We start from the raw sequence: 22,569 nt of genomic DNA, 5'->3' as shown, positions 1-22,569 counted from the left end.
CTCTAACTCTCTCTGTCTCTCACTGCCTTTCCCATCTCCAGCTCTGTCAGTCTCTCACTGCCTTTCCCATCTCTAACTCTCTCAGTCTCTCACTGTCTTTCCCATCTGTAACTCTCAGTCTCTCACTGCCTTTTCCATCTCTAACTCTCTCAGTCTCTCACTGCCTTTCCCATCTCTAACTCTCTGTGTCTCACTGCCTTTCCCATCTCTAACTCTCAGTCTCTCACTGCCTTTCCCATCTCTAACTCTCTCAGTCTCTCACTGCCTTTCCCATCTCTAACTCTCTGTATCTCCCTGCCTTTCCCATCTCTAGCTCTCTCAGTCTCTCACTGCCCTTTCCCATCTCTAGCTCTCTCAGTCTCTCACTCCCTTTCCCATCTCTAGCTCTCTCAGTCTCTCACTGCCTTTCCCATCTCTGGCTCTCTCAGTCTCTTACTGCCTTTCCCATCTCTAGCTCTGTCAGTCTCTCACTGCCTTTCCCATCTCTAACTCTCTCAGTCTCACACTCCCTTTCCCATCTCTAGCTCTCTCAGTCTCTCACTGCCTTTCCCATCTCTAGCTCTCTCAGTCTCTCACTGCCTTTCCCATCTCTAACTCTCTCAGTCTCTCACTGCCTTTCCCATCTCCAGCTCTGTCAGTCTCTCACTGCCTTTCCCATCTGTAACTCTCTGTCTCTCACTGCCTTTCCCATCTCTAGCTCTCTCAGTCTCTCACTACCTTTCCCATCTCTAGCTCTCTCAGTCTCTCACTGCCTTTCCCATCTCTAACTCTCTCAGTCTCTCACTCCCTTTCCCATCTCTAACTCTCTCAGTCTCTCACTGCCTTTTCCAACTCTAACTCTCTCAGTCTCTCACTGCCTTTCCCATCTCTAACTCTCTGTCTCTCACTGCCTTTCCCATCTCTAACTCTCAGTCTCTCACTGCCTTTCCCATCTCGAACTCTCTCAGTCTCTCACTGCCTTTCCCATCTCTAACTCTCTGTCTCTCACTGCCTTTCCCATCTCTAACTCTCTGTCTCTCACTGCCTTTCCCATCTCTAGCTCTCTCAGTCTCTCACTGCCTTTCCCATCTCTAACTCTCTCTGTCTCTCACTGCCTTTCCCATCTCCAGCTCTGTCAGTCTCTCACTGCCTTTCCCATCTCTAACTCTCTCAGTCTCTCACTGCCTTTCCCATCTGTAACTCTCAGTCTCTCACTGCCTTTTCCATCTCTAACTCTCTCAGTCTCTCACTGCCTTTCCCATCTCTAACTCTCTGTGTCTCACTGCCTTTCCCATCTCTAACTCTCAGTCTCACACTGCCTTTCCCATCTCTAACTCTCTCAGTCTCTCACTGCCTTTCCCATCTCTAACTCTCTGTCTCTCACTGCCTTTCCCATCTCTAGCTCTCTGTATCTCACTGCCTTTCCCATCTCTAGCTCTCTCAGTCTCTCACTGCCGTTCCCATCTCTAGCTCTCTCAGTCTCTCACTGCCTTTCCCATCTCTAGCTCTCTCAGTCTCTCACTTCCTTTCCCATCTCTGGCTCTCTCAGTCTCTTACTGCCTTTCACATCTCTAGCTCTGTCAGTCTCTCACTGCCTTTCCCATCTCTAACTCTCTCAGTCTCTCACTGCCTTTCCCATCTCTAACTCTCTCAGTCTCTCACTCCCTTTCCCATCTCTAACTCTCTCAGTCTCTCACTGCCTTTCCCATCTCTAACTCTCTCTTTCTCCCACTGCCTTTCCCATCTCTACCTCTCACAGTCTCTCACTCCCTTTCCCATCTCTAGCTCTCTCAGTCTCTCACTGCCTTTCCCATCTCTAACTCTCTGTCTCTCACTGCCTTTCCCATCTCTAGCTCTCTCAGTCTCTCACTACCTTTCCCATCTCTAGCTATCTCAGTCTCTCACTGCCTTTCCCATCTCTAACTCTCAGTCTCTCACTGCCTTTCCCATCTCTAGCTCTCTCAGTCTCTCACTACCTTTCCCATCTCTAGCTCTCTCAGTCACTCACTCCCTTTCCAATCTCTAACTCTCTCAGTCTCTCACTACCTTTCCCATCTCTAGCTCTCTCAGTCTCTCACTCCCTTTCCCATCTCTAGCTCTCTCAGTCTCTCACTGCCTTTCCCATCTCTAACTCTCTCTTTCTCTCACTGCCTTTCCCATCTCTACCTCTCTCAGTCTCTCACTCCCTTTCCCATCTCTAACTCTCTCTGCCTCTCACTGACTTTCCCATCTCTAACTCTCTCAGCCTCTCACTGCCTTTCCCATCTCTATCTCTCTCAGTCTCTCACTGCCTTTCCCATCTCTCGCTCTCTCAGTCTCTCACTGCCTTTCCCATCTCTACCTCTCTCAGTCTCCCACTCCCTTTCCCATCTCTAGCTCTGTCAGTCTCTCACTGCCTTTCCCATCTCTAACTCTCTGTCTCTCACTGCCTTTCCCATCTCTAACTCTCTGTCTCTCACTGCCTTTCCCATCTCTATCTCTCTCAGTCTCTCACTGCCTTTCCCATCTGTAACTCTCTGTCTCTCACTGCCTTTCCCATCTCTAGCTCTCTCAGTCTCTCACTACCTTTCGCATCTCTAGCTCTCTCAGTCTCTCACTGCCTTTCCCATCTCTAACTCTCTCAGTCTCTCACTCCCTTTCCCATCTCTAACTCTCTCAGTCTCTCACTGCCTTTTCCAACTCTAACTCTCTCAGTCTCTCACTGCCTTTCCCATCTCTAACTCTCTGTCTCTCACTGCCTTTCCCATCTCTAACTCTCAGTCTCTCACTGCCTTTCCCATCTCGAACTCTCTCAGTCTCTCACTGCCTTTCCCATCTCTAACTCTCTGTCTCTCACTGCCTTTCCCATCTCTAACTCTCTGTCTCTCACTCCCTTTCCCATCTCTAGCTCTCTCAGTCTCTCACTTCCTTTCCCATCTCTAGCTCTCTCAGTCTCTCACTGCCTTTCCCATCTCTAACTCTCTCTGTCTCTCACTGCCTTTCCCATCTCCAGCTCTGTCAGTCTCTCACTGCCTTTCCCATCTCTAACTCTCTCAGTCTCTCACTGTCTTTCCCATCTGTAACTCTCAGTCTCTCACTGCCTTTTCCATCTCTAACTCTCTCAGTCTCTCACTGCCTTTCCCATCTCTAACTCTCTGTGTCTCACTGCCTTTCCCATCTCTAACTCTCAGTCTCTCACTGCCTTTCCCATCTCTAACTCTCTCAGTCTCTCACTGCCTTTCCCATCTCTAACTCTCTGTATCTCCCTGCCTTTCCCATCTCTAGCTCTCTCAGTCTCTCACTGCCCTTTCCCATCTCTAGCTCTCTCAGTCTCTCACTCCCTTTCCCATCTCTAGCTCTCTCAGTCTCTCACTGCCTTTCCCATCTCTGGCTCTCTCAGTCTCTTACTGCCTTTCCCATCTCTAGCTCTGTCAGTCTCTCACTGCCTTTCCCATCTCTAACTCTCTCAGTCTCACACTCCCTTTCCCATCTCTAGCTCTCTCAGTCTCTCACTGCCTTTCCCATCTCTAACTCTCTCAGTCACTCACTGCCTTTCCCATCTCCAGCTCTGTCAGTCTCTCACTGCCTTTCCCATCTGTAACTCTCTGTCTCTCACTGCCTTTCCCATCTCTAGCTCTCTCAGTCTCTCACTACCTTTCCCATCTCTAGCTCTCTCAGTCTCTCACTGCCTTTCCCATCTCTAACTCTCTCAGTCTCTCACTCCCTTTCCCATCTCTAACTCTCTCAGTCTCTCACTGCCTTTTCCAACTCTAACTCTCTCAGTCTCTCACTGCCTTTCCCATCTCTAACTCTCTGTCTCTCACTGCCTTTCCCATCTCTAACTCTCAGTCTCTCACTGCCTTTCCCATCTCGAACTCTCTCAGTCTCTCACTGCCTTTCCCATCTCTAACTCTCTGTCTCTCACTGCCTTTCCCATCTCTAACTCTCTGTCTCTCACTGCCTTTCCCATCTCTAGCTCTCTCAGTCTCTCACTGCCTTTCCCATCTCTAACTCTCTCTGTCTCTCACTGCCTTTCCCATCTCCAGCTCTGTCAGTCTCTCACTGCCTTTCCCATCTCTAACTCTCTCAGTCTCTCACTGCCTTTCCCATCTGTAACTCTCAGTCTCTCACTGCCTTTTCCATCTCTAACTCTCTCAGTCTCTCACTGCCTTTCCCATCTCTAACTCTCTGTGTCTCACTGCCTTTCCCATCTCTAACTCTCAGTCTCTCACTGCCTTTCCCATCTCTAACTCTCTCAGTCTCTCACTGCCTTTCCCATCTCTAACTCTCTGTCTCTCACTGCCTTTCCCATCTCTAGCTCTCTGTATCTCACTGCCTTTCCCATCTCTAGCTCTCTCAGTCTCTCACTGCCGTTCCTATCTCTAGCTCTCTCAGTCTCTCACTGCCTTTCCCATCTCTAGCTCTCTCAGTCTCTCACTCCCTTTCCCATCTCTGGCTCTCTCAGTCTCTTACTGCCTTTCACATCTCTAGCTCTGTCAGTCTCTCACTGCCTTTCCCATCTCTAACTCTCTCAGTCTCTCACTGCCTTTCCCATCTCTAACTCTCTCAGTCTCTCACTCCCTTTCCCATCTCTAACTCTCTCAGTCTCTCACTGCCTTTCCCATCTCTAACTCTCTCTTTCTCCCACTGCCTTTCCCATCTCTACCTCTCACAGTCTCTCACTCCCTTTCCCATCTCTAGCTCTCTCAGTCTCTCACTGCCTTTCCCATCTCTAACTCTCTGTCTCTCACTGCCTTTCCCATCTCTTGCTCTCTCAGTCTCTCACTACCTTTCCCATCTCTAGCTATCTCAGTCTCTCACTGCCTTTCCCATCTCTAACTCTCAGTCTCTCACTGCCTTTCCCATCTCTAGCTCTCTCAGTCTCTCACTACCTTTCCCATCTCTAGCTCTCTCAGTCACTCACTGCCTTTCCCATCTCTACCTCTCTCAGTCTCCCACTCCCTTTCCCATCTCTAGCTCTGTCAGTCTCTCACTGCCTTTCCCATCTCTAACTCTCTGTCTCTCACTGCCTTTCCCATCTCTAACTCTCTGTCTCTCACTGCCTTTCCCATCTCTATCTCTCTCAGTCTCTCACTGCCTTTCCCATCTCTAGCTCTCTAAGTCACTCACTGCCTTTCCCATCTCTAACTCTCTCAGTCTCTCACTGCCTTTCCCATCTCTAGCTCTCTCAGTGTCTCACTGCCTTTCCCATCTCCAGCTCTCTCAGTCTCTCACTGCCTTTCCCATCTCTAGCTCTGTCAGTCTCTCACAACCTTTCCCATCTCTAACTCTCTCAGTCTCTCACTGCCTTTCCCATCTCTAACTCTCTCAGTCTCTCACTCCCTTTCCCATCTCTAGCTCTCTCAGTCTCTCACTGCCTTTCCCATCTCTAACTCTCTCTTTCTCTCACTGCCTTTCCCATCTCTAACTCCCTCAGTCTCTCACTCCCTTTCCCATCTCTAGCTCTCTCAGTGTCTCACTGCCTTTCCCCTCTAACTCTCTCAGTCTCTCACTGCCTTTCCCATCTCTAACTCTCTCAGTCTCTCACTGCCTTTCCCATCTCTAGCTCTCTCAGTCTCTCACTGCCTTTCCCATCTCGAACTCTCTCAGTCTCTCACTGCCTTTCCCATCTCTAACTCTCTCAGTCGCTCACACCCTTTCCCATCTCTAGCTCTCTCAGTCTCTCACTGCCTTTCCCATCTCTGGCTCTCTCAGTCTCTCACTGCCTTTCCCATCTCTAACTCTCTGTCTCTCACTGCCTTTCCCATCTCTAACTCTCTCAGTCTCTCACTCCCTTTCCCATCTCTAGCTCTCTCAGTCTCCCACTGCCTTTCCCATCTCTAACTCTCTCAGTCTCTCACTGCCTTTCCCATCTCTAGCTCTCTCAGTCTCTCAATGCCTTTCCCATCTCTAGCTCTCTCAGTCTCTCACTGCCTTTCCCATCTCTACCTCTCTCAGTCTCCCACTCCCTTTCCCATCTCAACCTCTCTCAGTCTCTCACTGCCTTTCCCATCTCTAACTCTCTCAGTCTCTCACTCCCTTTTCCATCTCTAACTCTCTCAGTCTCTCACTGCCTTTTCCATCTCTAACTCTCTCAGTCTCTCACTGCCTTTCCCATCTCTAACTCTCAGTCTCTCACTGCCTTTCCCATCTCTAACTCTCAGTCTCTCACTGCCTTTCCCATCTCTAACTCTCTCAGTCTCTCACTGCCTTTCCCATCTCTAACTCTCTGTCTCTCACTGCCTTTCCCATCTCTAGCTCTCTCAGTCTCTCACTGCCTTTCCCATCTCTAACTCTCTCAGTCACTCTCTGCCTTTCCCATCTCTAGCTCTGTCAGTCTCTCTCTGCCTTTCCCATCTCTAACTCTCTCAGTCTCTCACTGCCTTTTTCATCTCTAACTCTCTCAGTCTCTCACTGCCTTTCCCATCTCTAACTCTCAGTCTCTCACTGACTTTCCCATCTCTAACTCTCTCAGTCTCTCACTGCCTTTCCCATCTCTAACTCTCTCAGTCTCTCACTGCCTTTCCCATCTCCAGCTCTGTCAGTCTCTCACTGCCTTTCCCATCTCAAGCTCTCTCAGTCTCTCTCTCCCTTTCCCATCTCTAACTCTCTCAGTCTCTCACTGCCTTTCCCATCTCTAGCTCTCTCAGTCTCTCACTGCCTTTCCCATCTCTAGCTCTCTCAGTCTCTCACTCCCTTTCCCATCTCTAGCTCTCTCAGTCTCTCACTGCCTTTCCCATCTCTAACTCTCTCAGTCTCTCACTCCCTTTCCCATCTCTAACTCTCTCAGTCTCACACTGCCTTTTCCATCTCTAACTCTCTCAGTCTCTCACTGCCTTTCCCATCTCTAACTCTCTGTCTCTCACTGCCTTTCCCATCTCTAACTCTCAGTCTCTCACTGCCTTTCCCATCTCTAACTCTCTCAGTCTCTCACTGCCTTTCCCATCTCTAACTCTCTCAGTCTCTCACTGCCTTTCCCATCTCTAACTCTCTGTCTCTCACTCCCTTTCCCATCTCTAACTCTCTCAGTCTCTCACTGCCTTTCCCATCTCTAACTCTCTGTATCTCCCTGCCTTTCCCATCTCTAGCTCTCTCAGTCTCTCACTGCCCTTTCCCATCTCTAGCTCTCTCAGTCTCTCACTGCCTTTCCCATCTCTGGCTCTCTCAGTCTCTCACTGCCTTTTCCATCTCTAACTCTCTCAGTCTCTCACTGCCTTTCCCATCTCTAACTCTCTGTGTCTCACTGCCTTTCCCATCTCTAACTCTCAGTCTCTCACTGCCTTTCCCATCTCTAACTCTCTCAGTCTCTCACTGCCTTTCCCATCTCTAACTCTCTGTATCTCACTGCCTTTCCCATCTCTAGCTCTCTCAGTCTCTCACTGCCTTTCCCATCTCTAGCTCTCTCAGTCTCTCTCTGCCTTTCCCATCTCTAGCTCTCTCAGTCTCTCACTGCCTTTCCCATCTCTAGCTCTCTCAGTCTCTCACTCCCTTTCCCATCTCTGGCTCTCTCAGTCTCTCACTGCCTTTCCCATCTCTAACTCTCTGTCTCTCACTGCCTTTCCCATCTCTAACTCTCTGTCTCTCACTGCCTTTCCCATCTCTATCTCTCTCCGTCTCTCACTGCCTTTCCCATCTCTAGCTCTCTAAGTCTCTCACTGCCTTTCCCATCTCTAACTCTCTCAGTCTCTCACTGCCTTTCCCATCTCTAGCTCTCTCAGTGTCTCACTGCCTTTCCCATCTCCATCTCTCTCAGCCTCTCACTGCCTTTCCCATCTCTAACTCTCTCAGTCTCTCACTGCCTTTCCCATCTCTAACTCTCTCTTTCTCTCACTGCCTTTCCCATCTCTAACTCTCTCAGTCTCTCACTCCCTTTCCCATCTCTAGCTCTCTCAGTGTCTCACTGCCTTTCCCCTCTAACTCTCTCAGTCTCTCACTGCCTTTCCCATCTCTAACTCTCTCAGTCTCTCACTGCCTTTCCCATCTCTAGCTCTCTCAGTCTCTCACTGCCTTTCCCATCTCTAACTCTCTCAGTCTCTCACTGCCTTTCCCATCTCGAACTCTCTCAGTCGCTCACTCCCTTTCCCATCTCTAGCTCTCTCAGTATCTCACTGCCTTGCCCATCTCTGGATCTCTCAGTCTCTCACTGCCTTTCCCATCTCTAACTCTCTGTCTCTCACTGCCTTTCCCATCTCTAACTCTCTCAGTCTCTCACTCCCTTTCCCATCTCTCGCTCTCTCAGTCTCCCACTGCCTTTCCCATCTCTAACTCTCTCAGTCTCTCACTGCCTTTCCCATCTCTAGCTCTCTCAGTCTCTCAATGCCTTTCCCATCTCTAGCTCTCTCAGTCTCTCACTGCCTTTCCCATGTCTACCTCTCTCAGTCTCCCACTCCCTTTCCCATCTCTAACTCTCTCAGTCTCTCACTGCCTTTCCCATCTCTAACTCTCTCAGTCTCTCACTCCCTTTCCCATCTCTAACTCTCTCAGTCTCTCACTGCCTTTTCCATCTCTAACTCTCTCAGTCTCTCACTGCCTTTCCCATCTCTAACTCTCAGTCTCTCACTGCCTTTCCCATCTCTAACTCTCAGTCTCTCACTGCCTTTCCCATCTCTAACTCTCTCAGTCTCTCACTGCCTTTCCCATCTCTAACTCTCTGTCTCTCACTGCCTTTCCCATCTCTAACTCTCTGTCTCTCACTGCCTTTCCCATCTCTAGCTCTCTCAGTCTCTCACTGCCTTTCCCATCTCTAACTCTCTCAGTCACTCTCTGCCTTTCCCATCTCTAGCCCTGTCAGTCTCTCTCTGCCTTTCCCATCTCTAACTCTCTCAGTCTCTCACTGCCTTTTTCATCTCTAACTCTCTCAGTCTCTCACTGCCTTTCCCATCTCTAACTCTCAGTCTCTCACTGACTTTCCCATCTCTAACTCTCTCAGTCTCTCACTGCCTTTCCCATCTCTAACTCTCTCAGTCTCTCACTGCCATTCCCATCTCCAGCTCTGTCAGTCTCTCACTGCCTTTCCCATCTCTAGCTCTCTCAGTCTCTCACTGCCTTTCCCATCTCTAGCTCTCTCAGTCTCTCACTGCCTTTCCCATCTCTAGCTCTCTCAGTCTCTCACTCCCTTTCCCATCTCTAGCTCTCTCAGTCTCTCACTGCCTTTCCCATCTCTAACTCTCTCAGTCTCTCACTCCCTTTCCCATCTCTAACTCTCTCAGTCTCTCACTGCCTTTTCCATCTCTAACTCTCTCAGTCTCTCACTGCCTTTCCCATCTCTAACTCTCTGTCTCTCACTGCCTTTCCCATCTCTAACTCTCAGTCTCTCACTGCCTTTCCCATCTCTAACTCTCTCAGTCTCTCACTGCCTTTCCCATCTCTAACTCTCTGTCTCTCACTGCCTTTCCCAACTCTAACTCTCTGTCTCTCACTGCCTTTCCCATCTCTAGCTCTCTCAGTCTCTCACTGCCTTTCCCATCTCTTGCTCTCTCAGTCTCTCACTCCCTTTCCCATCTCTAGCTCTCTCAGTCTCTCACTGCCTTTCCCATCTCTTGCTCTCTCAGTCTCTCACTCCCTTTCCCATCTCTACCTCTCTCAGTCTCTCACTGCCTTTCCCATCTCTAGCTCTGTCAGTCTCTCACTGCCTTTCCCATCTCTAGCTCTCTCAGTCTCTCACTGCCTTTCCCATCTCTAGCTCTCTCAGTCTCTCACTACCTTTCCCATCTCTTGCTCTCTCAGTCTCTCACTGCCTTTCCCATCTATAACTCTCTCAGTCTCTCACTCCCTTTCCCATCTCTAGCTCTCTCAGTCTCTCACTGCCTTTCCCATCTCTAGCTCTGTCAGTCTCTCACTGCCTTTCCCATCTCTAGCTCTCTCAGTCTCTCAGTGCCTTTCCCATCTCTAACTCTCTGTCTCTCACTGCCTTTCCCATCTCTAACTCTCTCAGTCTCTCACTGCCTTTCCCATCTCTCGCTCTCTCAGTCTCTCACTGCCTTTCCCATCTCTAACTCTCTCAGTCTCTCACTGCCTTTCCCATCTCTCGCTCTCTCAGTCACTCACTGCCTTTCCCATCTCTAACTCTCTCAGTCTCTCACTGCCTTTCCCATCTCCTGCTCTCTCAGTCTCTCACTGCCTTTCCCATCTCTCGGTCTCTCAGTCTCTCACTGCCTTTCCCATCTCTAACTCTCTCAGTCTCTCACTCCCTTTCCCATCTCTAACTCTCTCAGTCTCTCAGTGCCTTTCCCATCTCTCGCTCTCTCAGTCTCTCACTGCCTTTCCCATCTCTAACTCTCTCAGTCTCTCACTCCCTTTCCCATCTCTAACTCTCTCAGCCTCTCAGTGCCTTTCCCATCTCTCGCTCTCTCAGTCTCTCACTGCCTTTCCCATCTCTAGCTCTCTCAGCCTCTCACTGCCTATCCCATCTCTAACTCTCTCAATCTCTCACTCCCTTTCCCATCTCTACCTCTCTCAGTCTCTCACTGCCTTTCCCATCTCTACCTCTCTCAGCCTCTCACTGCCTTTCCCATCTCTAACTCTCTCAATCTCTCACCGTCTTTCCCATCTCTAGCTCTCTCAATCTCTCACTGACTTTCCCATCTCTAGCTCTCTCAGTCTCTCACTGCCTTTCCCATCTCCAGCTCTGTCAGTCTCTCACTGCCTTTCCCATCTCTAACTCTCTCAGTCTCTCACTGCCTTTCCCATCTCTAACTCTCTCTGTCTCTCTCTGCCTTTCCCATCTCTAACTCTCTCTGTCTCTCACTGCCTTTCCCATCTGTAACTCTCTGTCTCTCACTGCCTTTCCCATCTCTAGCTCTCTCAGTCTCTCACTACCTTTCCCATCTCTAGCTCTCTCAGTCTCTCACTGCCTTTCCCATCTCTAACTCTCTCCGTCTCTCACTCCCTTTCCCATCTCTAACTCTCTCTGTCTCTCACTGCCTTTCCCATCTGTAACTCTCTGTCTCTCACTGCCTTTCCCATCTCTAGCTCTCTCAGTCTCTCACTACCTTTCCCATCTCTAGCTCTCTCAGTCTCTCACTGCCTTTCCCATCTCTAACTCTCTCAGTCTCTCACTCCCTTTCCCATCTCTAACTCTCTCAGTCTCCCACTGCCCTTCCCATCTCTAACTCTCTCTGTCTCTCACTGCCTTTCCCATCTCTAACTCTCTCAGTCTCTCACTGCCTTTCCCATCTCTAACTCTCAGTCTCTCACTGCCTTTCCCATCTCTAACTCTCTCAGTCTCTCACTGCCTTTCCCATCTCTAACTCTCTGTCTCTCACTGCCTTTCCCATCTCTAACTCTCTGTCTCTCACTGCCTTTCCCATCTCTAGCTCTCTCAGTCTCTCACTCCCTTTCCCATCTCTAACTCTCTCAGTCTCTCACTGCCTTTCCCATCTCTAGCTCTCTCAGTCTCTCACTGCCTTTCCCATCTCTCGCTCTCTCAGTCTCTCACTGCCTTTCCCATCTCTAACTCTCTCTGTCTCTCACTGCCTTTCCCATCTCCAGCTCTGTCAGTCTCTCACTGCCTTTCCCATCTGTAACTCTCTGTCTCTCACTGCCTTTCCCATCTCTAGCTCTCTCAGCCTCTCACTACCTTTCCCATCTCTAAATCTCTCAGTCTCTCACTGCCTTTTCCATCTCTAACTCTCTCCGCCTCTCACTGCCTTTACCATCTCTAACTCTCAGTCTCTCACTGCCTTTCCCATCTTTAACTCTCTCAGTCTCTCACTCCCTTTCCCATCTCTAACTCTCTGTCTCTCACTGCCTTTCCCATCTCTAGCTCTCTCAGTCTCTCACTACCTTTCCCATCTCGAGCTCTCTCAGTCTCTCACTGCCTTTCCCATCTCTAACTCTCTCAGTCTCTCACTCCCTTTCCCATCTTTAACTCTCTCAGTCTCTCACTGCCTTTCCCATCTCTAACTCTCTGTCTCTCACTGCCTTTCCCATCTCTAGCTCTCTCAGTCTCTCACTACCTTTCCCATCTCTAGCTCTCTCAGTCTCTCACTGCCTTTCCCATCTCTAGCTCTCTCAGTCTCTCACTGCCTTTCCCATCTCTAGCTCTCTCAGTCTCTCACTACCTTTCCCATCTCTAGCTCTCTCAGTCTCTCACTACCTTTCCCATCTCTAGCTCTCTCAGCCTCTCACTGCCTTTCCCATCTCTAGCTCTCTCAGCCTCTCATGCCTTTCCCATCTCTAACTCTCTCAATCTCTCACTGCCTTTCCCATCTCTAGCTCTCTCAGTCTCTCACTGCATTTCCCATCTCTAACTCTCTCAATCTCTCACTGCCTTTCCCATCACTAACTCTCTCAGTCTCTCACTCCCTTTCCCATCTCTAACTCTCTCAGTCTCTCTCTGCCTTTCCCATCTCTAACTCTCTCAGTCTCTCAGTGCCTTTCCCATCTCTAACTCTCTCAGTCTCTCACTGCCTTTCCCATCTCTCACTCTCTCAGTCTCTCTCTGCCTTTCCCATCTCTAACTCTCTCAGCCTCTCACTCCCTTTCCCATCTCTAACTCTCTCAGTCTCTCACTGCCTTTCCCATCTCTAACTCTCTCAGTCTCTCACTGCCTTTCCCATCTCCAGCTTTCTCAGTCTCTCTCTGCCTTTCCCATCTCTAACTCTCTGTCTCTCACTGCCTTTCCCATCTCTAGCTCTCTCAGTCTCCCACTCCCTTTCCCATCTCTAACTCTCTCAATCTCTCACTGCCTTTCCCATCTCTAACTCTCTCAGTCTCTCACTGCCTTTCCCATCTCTAGCTCTCTCAGTCTCTCACTGCCTTTCCCATCTCTAACTCTCCCAGTCTCTCATTCCCTTTCCCATCTCTAACTCTCTCAGTCTCTCACTGCCTTTCCCCTCTCTAACTCTCTGTCTCTCACTGCCTTTCCGATCTCTAGCTCTCTCAGTCTCTAACTGCCTTTCCCATCTCTAACTCTCTCAGTCTCTCACTCCCTTTCCAATCTCTAACTCTCTCAGTCTCTCACTCACTTTCCCATCTCTAACTCTCTCAGTCTCTCACTCCCTTTCCCATCTCTAACTCTCTCAATCTCTCACTGCCTTTCCCATCTCTAACTCTCTCAGTCTCTCACTCCCTTTCCCATCTCTAACTCTCTCAGTCTCTCACTCCCTTTCCCATCTCTCGCTCTCTCAGTCTCTCACTGCCTTTCCCATCTCTAGCTCTCTCAGTCTCTCACTGCCTTTCCCATCTCCAGCTCTCTCTTTGTCTCACTCCCTTTCCCATCTCTAACTCTCTCAGAGTCTCACTGCCTTTCCCATCTCTAGCTCTCTCAGTCTCTCACTCCCTTTCCCATCTCTAACTGGCTCAGTCTCTCACTCCCTTTCCCATCTCTAGCTCTCTCAGTCTCTCACTGCCTTTCCCATCTCTAACTCTCTCAGTCTCTCACTCCCTTTCCCATCTCTAACTCTCTCAGTCTCTCACTCCCTTTCCCATCTCTAGCTCTCTCAGTCTCTCACTCCCTTTCCCATCTCTCGCTCTGTCAGTCTCTCACTCACTTTCCCATCTCTAGCTCTCTCAGTCTCCTACTGCCTTTCCCATCTCTAGCTCTCTCAGTCTCTCTCTGCCTTTCCCATCTCTCGCTCTCTCAATCTCTCACTGCCTTTCCCATCTCTAGCTCTCTCAGTCTCTCACTGCCTTTCCCATCTCTACCTCTCTCAGTCTCTCACTCCCTTTCCCATCTCTAGCTCTCTCAGTCTCTCACTGCCTTTCCCATCTCTAACTCTCTCAGTCTCTCACTCCCTTTCCGATCTCTAGCTCGCTCAGCCTCTCACTGCCTTCCCCATCTCTAACTCTCTCAGTCTCTCACTGCCTTTCCCATCTCTAACTCTCTCAGTCTCTCTCTCCCTTTCCCATCTCTAACTCTCTCAGTCTCTCACTGCCTTTCCCATCTCTACCTCTCTCAGTCTCCCACTCCCTTTCCCATCTCTAACTCTCTCAGTCTCTCACTGCCTTTCCCATCTCTAGCTCTCTCAGTCTCTCACTGCCTTTCCCATCTCTACCTCTCTCAGTCTCCCACTCCCTTTCCCATCTCTAACTCTCTCAGTCTCTCACTGCCTTTCCCATCTCTAACTCTCTCAGTCTCTCACTGCCTTTCCCATCTCTAACTCTCTCAATCTCTCACTGCCTTTCCCATCTCTAGCTCTCTCAGTCTCTCACTGCCTTTCCCATCTTAACTCTCTGTCTCTCACTGCCTTTCCCATCTCTAACTCTCTAAGCCTCTCACCGCCTTTCCCATCTCCAGCTCTCTCAGCCTCTCACTCCCTTTCCCATCTCTAACTCTCTCAGTCTCTCACTGCCTTTCCCATCTCTAGCTCTCTCAGTCTCTCACTCCCTTTCCCATCTCTAGCTCTCTCAGTCTCTCACTGCCTTTCCCATCTCTAGCTCTCTCAGTCTCTCACTGCCTTTCCCATCTCTAGCTCTCTCAGTCTCTCACTGCCTTTCCCATCTCTAACTCTCTCAGCCCCTCACTGCCTTTCCCATCTCTAACTCTCTCAGTCTCTCACTGCCTTTCCCATCTCTAACTCTCTCAGTCTCTCACTGCCTTTCCCATCTCTAACTCTCTCAGTCTCTCACTGCCTTTCCCATCTCTAGCTCTCTCAGTCTCTCACTGCCTTTCCCATCTCTAACTCTCTCAGTCTCTCACTGCCTTTCCCATCTCTAGCTCTCTCAGTCTCTCACTGCCTTTCCCATCTCTAGCTCTCTCAGTCTCTCACTGCCTTTCCCATCTCTAACTCTCTCAGTCTCTCACTGCCTTTCCCATCTCTAGCTCTCTCAGTCTCTCACTGCCTTTCCCATCTCTAGCTCTCTCAGTCTCTCACTGCCTTTCCCATCTCTAACTCTCTCAGTCTCTCACTGCCTATCCCATCTCTAACTCTCTCAGTCTCTCACTGCCTTTCCCATCTCTAGCTCTCTCAGTCTCTCACTGCCTTTCCCATCTCTTACTCTCTCAGTCTCTCACTGCGTTTCCCATCTCTCGCTCTCTCAGTCTCTCACTGCCTTTCCCATCTCCAGCTCTGTCAGTCTCTCACTGCCTTTCCCATCTCTAACTCTCTCAGTCTCTCACTGCCTTTCCCATCTCTAACTCTCTGTCTCTCACTGCCTTTCCCATCTCTAACTCTCTCAGTCTCTCACTGCCTTTCCCATCTCTAGCTCTCTCAGTCTCTCACTGCCTTTCCCATCTCTAACTCTCTCTGTCTCTCACTGCCTTTCCCATCTCCAGCTCTGTCAGTCTCTCACTGCCTTTCCCATCACTAACTCTCTCAGTCTCTCACTGCCTTTCCCATCTGTAACTCTCAGTCTCTCACTGCCTTTTCCATCTCTAACTCTCTCAGTCTCTCACTGCCTTTCCCATCTCTAACTCTCTGTGTCTCACTGCCTTTCCCATCTCTAACTCTCAGTCTCTCACTGCCTTTCCCATCTCTAAATCTCTCAGTCTCTCACTGCCTTTCCCATCTCTAACTCTCTGTATCTCACTGCCTTTCCCATCTCTAGCTCTCTCAGTCTCTCACTGCCTTTCCCATCTCTAGCTCTCTCAGTCTCTCACTCCCTTTCCCATCTCTGGCTCTCTCAGTCTCTTACTGCCTTTCACATCTCTAGCTCTGTCAGTCTCTCACTGCCTTTCCCATCTCTAACTCTCTCAGTCTCTCACTGCCTTTCCCATCTCTAACTCTCTCAGTCTCTCACTCCCTTTCCCATCTCTAACTCTCTCAGTCTCTCACTGCCTTTCCCATCTCTAACTCTCTCTTTCTCTCACTGCCTTTCCCATCTCTACCTCTCTCAGTCTCTCACTCCCTTTCCCATCTCTAGCTCTCTCAGTCTCTCACTGCCTTTCCCATCTCTCGCTCTCTCAGTCTCTCACTCCCTTTCCCATCTCTAGCTCTCTCAGTCTCTCACTGCCTTTCCCATCTCTAACTCTCTGTCTCTCACTGCCTTTCCCATCTCTAGCTCTCTCAGTCTCTCACTACCTTTCCCCTCTCTAGCTATCTCACTCTCTCACTGCCTTTCCCATCTCTAACTCTCAGTCTCTCACTGCCTTTCCCATCTCTAGCTCTCTCAGTCTCTCACTACCTTTCCCATCTCTAGCTCTCTCAGTCTCTCACTCCCTTTCCAATCTCTAACTCTCTCAGTCTCTCACTACCTTTCCCATCTCTAGCTCTCTCAGTCTCTCACTGCCTTTCCCATCTCTAACTCTCTCAGTCTCTCACTCCCTTTCCCATCTCTAGCTCTCTCAGTCTCTCACTGCCTTTCCCATCTCTAACTCTCTCTTTCTCTCACTGCCTTTCCCATCTCTACCTCTCTCAGTCTCTCACTCCCTTTCCCATCTCTAACTCTCTCTGCCTCTCACTGCCTTTCCCATCTCTAACTCTCTCAGCCTCTCACTGCCTTTCCCATCTCTATCTCTCTCAGTGTCGCACTGCCTTTCCCATCTCTCGCTCTCTCAGTCTCTCACTGCCTTTCCCATCTCTACCTCTCTCAGTCTCCCACTCCCTTTCCCATCTCTAGCTCTGTCAGTCTCTCACTGCCTTTCCCATCTCTAACTCTCTGTGTCTCACTGCCTTTCCCATCTCTAACTCTCTGTCTCTCACTGCCTTTCCCATCTCTAGCTCTCTCAGTCTCTCACTGCCTTTCCCATCTCCAGCTCTCTCAGCCTCTCACTGCCTTTCCCATCTCTAACTCTCTCAGTCTCTCACTGCCTTTCCCATCTCTAACTCTCTCTTTCTCTCACTGCCTTTCCCATCTCTAACTCTCTCAGTCTCTCACTCCCTTTCCCATCTCTAGCTCTCTCAGTGTCTCACTGCCTTTCCCCTCTAACTCTCTCAGTCTCTCACTGCCTTTCCCATCTCTAACTCTCTCAGTCTCTCACTGCCTTTCCCATCTCTAGCTCTCTCAGTCTCTCACTGCCTTTCCCATCTCTAACTCTCTCAGTCTCTCACTGCCTTTCCCATCTCTAACTCTCTCAGTCTCTCACTGCCTTTCCCATCTCTAGCTCTGTCAGTCTCTCACTGCCTTTCCCATCTCTAGCTCTCTCAGTCTCTCACTCCCTTTCCCATCTCTAGCTCTCTCAGTCTCTCACTACCTTTCCCATCTCTAACTCTCTCAGTCTCTCACTGCCTTTCCCATCTCTAACTCTCTCAGTCTCTCACTCCCTTTCCCATCTCTAACTCTCTCAGTCTCTCACTGCCTTTTCCATCTCTAACTCTCTCAGTCTCTCACTGCCTTTCCCATCTCTAACTCTCAGTCTCTCACTGCCTTTCCCATCTCTAACTCTCAGTCTCTCACTGCCTTTCCCATCTCTAACTCTCTCAGTCTCTCACTGCCTTTCCCATCTCTAACTCTCTGTCTATCACTGCCTTTCCCATCTCTAACTCTCTGTCTCTCACTGCCTTTCCCATCTCTAGCTCTCTCAGTCTCTCACTGCCTTTCCCATCTCTAACTCTCTCAGTCACTCTCTGCCTTTCCCATCTCTAGCTCTGTCAGTCTCTCTCTGCCTTTCCCATCTCTAACTCTCTCAGTCTCTCACTGCCTTTTTCATCTCTAACTCTCTCAGTCTCTCACTGCCTTTCCCATCTCTAACTCTCAGTCTCTCACTGCCTTTCCCATCTCTAACTCTCTCAGTCTCTCACTGCCTTTCCCATCTCTAACTCTCTCAGTCTCTCACTGCCTTTCCCATCTCCAGCTCTGTCAGTCTCTCACTGCCTTTCCCATCTCTAGCTCTCTCAGTCTCTCACTGCCTTTCCCATCTCTAGCTCTCTCAGTCTCTCACTGCCTTTCCCATCTCTAGCTCTCTCAGTCTCTCACTCCCTTTCCCATCTCTAGCTCTCTCAGTCTCTCACTGCCTTTCCCATCTCTAACTCTCTCAGTCTCTCACTGCCTTTCCCATCTCTAACTCTCTCAGTCTCTCACTGCCTTTCCCATCTCTAACTCTCAGTCTCTCACTGCCTTTCCCATCTCTAACTCTCTCAATCTCTCACTGCCTTTCCCATCTCTAGCTCTCTCAGTCTCTCACTCCCTTTCCCATCTCTAACTCTCTCAGTCTCTCACTGCCTTTCCCATCTCTAGCTCTCTCAGTCTCTCACTGCCTTTCCCATCTCTTGCTCTCTCAGTCTCTCACTCCCTTTCCCATCTCGAGCTCTCTCAGTCTCTCACTGCCTTTCCCATCTCTTGCTCTCTCAGTCTCTCACTCCCTTTCCCATCTCTACCTCTCTCAGTCTCTCACTGCCTTTCCCATCTCTAGCTCTCTCAGTCTCTCACTACCTTTCCCATCTCTTGCTCTCTCAGTCTCTCACTGCCTTTCCCATCTCTAACTCTCTCAGTCTCTCACTCCCTTTCCCATCTCTAGCTCTCTCAGTCTCTCACTGCCTTTCCCATCTCTAGCTCTGTCAGTCTCTCACTGCCTTTCCCATCTAACTCTCTCAGTCTCTCACGGCCTTTCCCATCTCTAACTCTCTGTCTCTCACTGCCTTTCCCATCTCTAACTCTCTCAGTCTCTCACTGCCTTTCCCATCTCTCGCTCTCGCAGTCTCTCACTGCCTTTCCCATCTCTAACTCTCTCAGTCTCTCACTGCCTTTCCCATCTCTCGCTCTCTCAGTCTCTCACTGCCTTTCCCATCTCTAACTCTCTCAGTCTCTCACTGCCTTTCCCATCTCCTGCTCTCTCAGTCTCTCACTGCCTTTCCCATCTCTCGGTCTCTCAGTCTCTCACTGCCTTTCCCATCTCTCGGTCTCTCAGTCTCTCACTGCCTTTCCCATCTCTAACTCTCTGTCTCTCACTGCCTTTCCCATCTCTAGCTCTCTCAGTCTCTCACTACCTTTCCCCTCTCTAGCTATCTCACTCTCTCACTGCCTTTCCCATCTCTAACTCTCAGTCTCTCACTGCCTTTCCCATCTCTAGCTCTCTCAGTCTCTCACTACCTTTCCCATCTCTAGCTCTCTCAGTCTCTCACTCCCTTTCCAATCTCTAACTCTCTCAGTCTCTCACTACCTTTCCCATCTCTAGCTCTCTCAGTCTCTCACTGCCTTTCCCATCTCTAACTCTCTCAGTCTCTCACTCCCTTTCCCATCTCTAGCTCTCTCAGTCTCTCACTGCCTTTCCCATCTCTAACTCTCTCTTTCTCTCACTGCCTTTCCCATCTCTACCTCTCTCAGTCTCTCACTCCCTTTCCCATCTCTAACTCTCTCTGCCTCTCACTGCCTTTCCCATCTCTAACTCTCTCAGCCTCTCACTGCCTTTCCCATCTCTATCTCTCTCAGTGTCGCACTGCCTTTCCCATCTCTCGCTCTCTCAGTCTCTCACTGCCTTTCCCATCTCTACCTCTCTCAGTCTCCCACTCCCTTTCCCATCTCTAGCTCTGTCAGTCTCTCACTGCCTTTCCCATCTCTAACTCTCTGTGTCTCACTGCCTTTCCCATCTCTAACTCTCTGTCTCTCACTGCCTTTCCCATCTCTAGCTCTCTCAGTCTCTCACTGCCTTTCCCATCTCCAGCTCTCTCAGCCTCTCACTGCCTTTCCCATCTCTAACTCTCTCAGTCTCTCACTGCCTTTCCCATCTCTAACTCTCTCTTTCTCTCACTGCCTTTCCCATCTCTAACTCTCTCAGTCTCTCACTCCCTTTCCCATCTCTAGCTCTCTCAGTGTCTCACTGCCTTTCCCCTCTAACTCTCTCAGTCTCTCACTGCCTTTCCCATCTCTAACTCTCTCAGTCTCTCACTGCCTTTCCCATCTCTAGCTCTCTCAGTCTCTCACTGCCTTTCCCATCTCTAACTCTCTCAGTCTCTCACTGCCTTTCCCATCTCTAACTCTCTCAGTCTCTCACTGCCTTTCCCATCTCTAGCTCTGTCAGTCTCTCACTGCCTTTCCCATCTCTAGCTCTCTCAGTCTCTCACTCCCTTTCCCATCTCTAGCTCTCTCAGTCTCTCACTACCTTTCCCATCTCTAACTCTCTCAGTCTCTCACTGCCTTTCCCATCTCTAACTCTCTCAGTCTCTCACTCCCTTTCCCATCTCTAACTCTCTCAGTCTCTCACTGCCTTTTCCATCTCTAACTCTCTCAGTCTCTCACTGCCTTTCCCATCTCTAACTCTCAGTCTCTCACTGCCTTTCCCATCTCTAACTCTCAGTCTCTCACTGCCTTTCCCATCTCTAACTCTCTCAGTCTCTCACTGCCTTTCCCATCTCTAACTCTCTGTCTATCACTGCCTTTCCCATCTCTAACTCTCTGTCTCTCACTGCCTTTCCCATCTCTAGCTCTCTCAGTCTCTCACTGCCTTTCCCATCTCTAACTCTCTCAGTCACTCTCTGCCTTTCCCATCTCTAGCTCTGTCAGTCTCTCTCTGCCTTTCCCATCTCTAACTCTCTCAGTCTCTCACTGCCTTTTTCATCTCTAACTCTCTCAGTCTCTCACTGCCTTTCCCATCTCTAACTCTCAGTCTCTCACTGCCTTTCCCATCTCTAACTCTCTCAGTCTCTCACTGCCTTTCCCATCTCTAACTCTCTCAGTCTCTCACTGCCTTTCCCATCTCCAGCTCTGTCAGTCTCTCACTGCCTTTCCCATCTCTAGCTCTCTCAGTCTCTCACTGCCTTTCCCATCTCTAGCTCTCTCAGTCTCTCACTGCCTTTCCCATCTCTAGCTCTCTCAGTCTCTCACTCCCTTTCCCATCTCTAGCTCTCTCAGTCTCTCACTGCCTTTCCCATCTCTAACTCTCTCAGTCTCTCACTCCCTTTCCCATCTCTAACTCTCACAGTCTCTCCCTGCCTTTTCCATCTCTAACTCTCTCAGTCTCTCACTGCCTTTCCCATCTCTAACTCTCTGTCTCTCACTGCCTTTCCCATCTCTAACTCTCAGTCTCTCACTGCCTTTCCCATCTCTAACTCTCTCAATCTCTCACTGCCTTTCCCATCTCTAGCTCTCTCAGTCTCTCACTCCCTTTCCCATCTCTAACTCTCTCAGTCTCTCACTGCCTTTCCCATCTCTAGCTCTCTCAGTCTCTCACTGCCTTTCCCATCTCTTGCTCTCTCAGTCTCTCACTCCCTTTCCCATCTCGAGCTCTCTCAGTCTCTCACTGCCTTTCCCATCTCTTGCTCTCTCAGTCTCTCACTCCCTTTCCCATCTCTACCTCTCTCAGTCTCTCACTGCCTTTCCCATCTCTAGCTCTCTCAGTCTCTCACTACCTTTCCCATCTCTTGCTCTCTCAGTCTCTCACTGCCTTTCCCATCTCTAACTCTCTCAGTCTCTCACTCCCTTTCCCATCTCTAGCTCTCTCAGTCTCTCACTGCCTTTCCCATCTCTAGCTCTGTCAGTCTCTCACTGCCTTTCCCATCTAACTCTCTCAGTCTCTCACGGCCTTTCCCATCTCTAACTCTCTGTCTCTCACTGCCTTTCCCATCTCTAACTCTCTCAGTCTCTCACTGCCTTTCCCATTTCTCGCTCTCTCAGTCTCTCACTGCCTTTCCCATCTCTAACTCTCTCAGTCTCTCACTGCCTTTCCCATCTCTCGCTCTCTCAGTCTCTCACTGCCTTTCCCATCTCTAACTCTCTCAGTCTCTCACTGCCTTTCCCATCTCCTGCTCTCTCAGTCTCTCACTGCCTTTCCCATCTCTCGGTCTCTCAGTCTCTCACTGCCTTTCCCATCTCTAACTCTCTCAGTCTCTCACTCCCTTTCCCATCTCTAACTCTCTCAGTCTCTCAGTGCCTTTACCATCTCTCGCTCTCTCAGTCTCTCACTGCCTTTCCCATCTCTAACTCTCTCAGTCTCTCACTCCCTTTCCCATCTCTAACTCTCTCAGTCTCTCACTGCCTTTCCCATCTCTAGCTCTCTCAGCCTCTCACTGCCTTTCCCATCTCTAACTCTCTCAATCTCTCACTCCCTTTCCCATCTCTACCTCTCTCAGTCTCTCACTGCCTTTCCCATCTCTACCTCTCTCAGTCTCTCACTGCCTTTCCCATCTCTACCTCTCTCAGCCTCTCACTGCCTTTCCCATCTCTAACTCTCTCAATCTCTCACCGACTTTCCCATCTCCAGCTCTGTCAGTCTCTCACTGCCTTTCTCATCTCTTGCTCTCTCAGTCTCTCACTCCCTTTCCCATCTCTAGCTCTCTCAGTCTCTCACTGCCTTTCCCATCTCTTGCTCTCTCAGTCTCTCACTCCCTTTCCCATCTCTACCTCTCTCAGTCTCTCACTGCCTTTCCCATCTCTAGCTCTCTCAGTCTCTCACAACCTTTCCCATCTCTTGCTCTCTCAGTCTCTCACTGCCTTTCCCATCTCTAACTCTCTCAGTCTCTCACTCCCTTTCCCATCTCTAGCTCTCTCAGTCTCTCACTGCCTTTCCCATCGCTACCTCTCTCAGTCTCTCACTGCCTTTCCCATCTAACTCTCTCACTCTCTCACTGCCTTTCCCATCTCTAACTCTCTGTCTCTCACTGCCTTTCCCATCTCTAACTCTCTCAGTCTCTCACTGCCTTTCCCATCTCTCGCTCTCTCAGTCTCTCACTGCCTTTCCCATCTCTAACTCTCTCAGTCTCTCACTGCCTTTCCCATCTCTCGCTCTCTCAGTCTCTCACTGCCTTTCCCATCTCTAACTCTCTCAGTCTCTCACTGCCTTTCCCATCTCCTGCTCTC

This window comes from Chiloscyllium punctatum, chromosome 47 (genome assembly GCF_047496795.1).
Source record: "Chiloscyllium punctatum isolate Juve2018m chromosome 47, sChiPun1.3, whole genome shotgun sequence".
In the NCBI taxonomy this organism is placed as follows: Eukaryota; Metazoa; Chordata; class Chondrichthyes; order Orectolobiformes; family Hemiscylliidae; genus Chiloscyllium; species Chiloscyllium punctatum.
The sequence above is the reverse complement of the archived record's forward strand: the minus strand, read 5'-3'. Positions refer to the sequence as shown.